We start from the raw sequence: 3,405 nt of genomic DNA on the forward strand, positions 1-3,405 counted from the left end.
ATAAATTTATATTTATAGGCTTTAATTAAAATCTTAAGTTAGAAATGATAGTAAATGTCTTTTGTGGACATTTAAGAAAGATGGACTAAAAGTTTCAATTCCTTGAAACTTAGGTTGACCATGAATTGAATTATTTGAGACTAGAAATGTTAAGATGTATTTATTTTGGGTTCGTGAGATGAAATATAAATTATTATATTAGAACATAATAGTTGAGGTTAAAAGAAGAAACCTCTTAAGCAACGCACCATTAAGTTCTTCCTTCATCCCATTCATCATTTGAAATGTACCCGAGAGACTACAAGGTTGTAAAATGGCTATTTTTTAGAAAATTGTTGAAGATAGAATTTTAACATTTTTTTTGAAGATTGGAGCTCAAATTCATTTTCTTTGATGATTTTTCATTTCCAATTATATGAGTTGTTTGGGGATTTATTAAACCCCAAATGATGAAGATGAAGTATATAACCATTGAATTTCAATTTTGAGTGATGATTCGGTATGAAATCATAGGTTGAGCTTCAAATCAAAGTTAAGAGTTTAATGTATGCAGATTTCAACTCCAAGTATGTTGAAAATGAATTTTTAAGTTGTTGATCATGCTTTAATGGAGGTTTTGGAAGCCTAAATCCATAAAACCCTTACTAGAGCTTATGTATTTTGATTTCCAATAGATTCGGGTGTAAAATTGGTAAGTCACCCATAGATTTATTTTTAGAATCTTATAAGGTTATTAAGCTCTTAACATGTTTAATAATTGATTTATATTGTCACCAATGCCAATAATTGATGAAAACTTAAACTAGTCACCATTCGGAAGTTTTAAAGTCTAAGAAAGGAGTTTATGAAATGATCATTTTTATCCATGATATATATGTGTTGGAAATAGTGTTCACAATCGAAATAGTTGGTAATATTACTATTAATAACAGGGTGCTTTTGGGTTACACACAATGACAGATATAAGATACAATTTGGCATGAGAATTTTATTGGGTTATAATTTGTTAATTAATTAAGTGTTTAATTAATTAATATAAACTAGTAGACATAAGTGGTTTAAGTGTAAATATTTGAAAGTCATAGATAATTACTTAGTAACCTAGTAATTATCCAATAAGGATTCCTAAACCTCTCCTATAGATAGAGGAGCCTATTACCAAGTTTTCTAAGACTTTCAAGTAAGAAAAACCTAAAATCGACAATCTCTCTCGCATTTCAAAGAAACCGAACACTTTATTTATATGTTGCGTATATTGACCTGGAACGCCACTTTGATTGATGAAAAATCCTAATCGTTTAGGGTTTTTAGTGCTTCATAGTTACGAGGTCCGTCAAGGTTGCTGTTTTTCCTTCTATTGGTGCTACTGTGAAAAAGCAATTCTATGTTGGGATCTAAACATACGTTCAACTATCAAGTAGAAAACAAAATATTTCGAGTGTATATTTTCGCTTTCGTTCTGTGGTTGTTTTACAGTCACTTAATATTTTATTGAACTTGTGAGCATGTTGGTTTTTGGGGTTTGTTTTGAGCTTCCCCTGTGCGCCTTGATTTTGAGTATATGTTTTCTCTTTCATTCTATGATTGTTTTACAACCGCTTAATATTTTGTTGAACTTGTGATCATGTTAGTTTTTAGGGTTTGTTTTGTACTTCCCCTGTGCACCTTGATGGCATTGCTTGAGTCTCCATAACCCATAAGTGGTGTCAAAGCCACTAGTTCAATTCTTATGCATTGAGATTTCAATTGTTTGTGTTAACCATATTTTTATTATAGTTGACTGATTAGATTAGACAATTATAATTTTTAAATACCTTTTCGCAAAGTAATAATCAAATTAGGGTTTAAGTATAAAAATGGTTCTGTCAGTTTACACGGTGCGTCACCTTTGTGTATATGCAATGCGTCGACAATGGATTACCTGAAATCTAATCCATAAAATGCAATATACTACAAGAACTTACACGTGGGATTCGATACGTGGTGTAAGTCCCAAAAATGTTGATAAAATTTTCATTTTTAGTTGAATCATATCATTCATTTATTTGTTCGACAATCAGAGTAAAAGTATTCTCAAAACATCAGAGTAATTAAAAAACAGTCAATGCAAAATAAATCTCCAGGGGATGCAATGCGTTCAAGCCGCGCACTTCCCTTTAGAAACAGAACTACTTGAAAACATTTAAAACATAAACCGTAAGAACAAAGCTTAGTCAGTTCCCCAAACTACCTTACACAACAATACATAAAAAAATGCATGTACATCGAGCCCACAACATAAGATAGGATTGCCCCCGCCCGAGCCCATATCTTATGACTAGATTACCCCTGAGCCCACAACTTATGAATGGATTGCCATTGGGCCCACATCATAAGTATGGATTGCTACCGAGCCCACATCATAAGTATGGATTGCTACCGAGCCCACATCATAATACTAGATTGTGCTTCTCGGTCCTCATCTTATGACTATATTGCTCTCGGCTTTGTTGGCTTACAACATAAAGAAAATAATGCCTCAACCCAACCATACTATGTTGACATATGAAAACAGATAAACAACAACCAACAATACAGGTAATCATATAGATCTATCAATCTATCAGATCACTACAGTATACCAACATCCTACACACAAGGAGACATACTGCAGTACAAAGTATAGTGAGAAAATTTAGCTGACTAACCAACAAAAGTTCACTAGTGTCAAACCCTCGGTCGGTGGCAGAAACACTGAGCCATGATAGGGTTCGTTTTATTATCTAAATCATAGAGCGAATTAAACAAATTATCTTTTTAATAACCCACAGTTACATTGATTCTTGCATAATAAGATCTAACTAATTCCATGCTTCTTGTCCTTCCTTGAAACGATCTTCTCTTCTTTCGATTTCCTAGTAATACATGGGTTTTCAAAACGGTCAACATAATGTTGGTGAGTTCACAGGTTTTATAGTATTCAAAGTACTCTTTGATATAGCATCTTTGTTTATGAACACATAGACTTTCGAAACTTTTTAATCACTATAAGTTTCTAGGGAGTATTTCTTTTTTACAATATTTAATTCGTAACTTCTCATATTCGCCTATAATGTTTGATCTACTTCTTCCATCTTTTACGAAGGGATTTAGTTTATACACTCGATTAGTTTCAAGTAGTTATTACATAAGATACTTACTAAAATAGTTATTATATATATATATATATATATATATACACACACACACACACCAGATTGATTTAGAGAAAAAAAAAAGAAATAGTTTGAGGTGTGGAATTGGAAGAAGTGAAGACTTCTATTTTTAGGGATGATTTTGACATACACGCGATGCAAATAGAATCTATGCATGTCGTGAACGAACCTTGTGGCCCCATCTAAACTTGACATGTCTCAACTTTATGGC

This window comes from Lactuca serriola, chromosome 7 (assembly GCF_051521515.1).
Source record: "Lactuca serriola cultivar US96UC23 chromosome 7, Lser_US96UC23_V15, whole genome shotgun sequence".
In the NCBI taxonomy this organism is placed as follows: domain Eukaryota; kingdom Viridiplantae; phylum Streptophyta; class Magnoliopsida; order Asterales; family Asteraceae; genus Lactuca; species Lactuca serriola.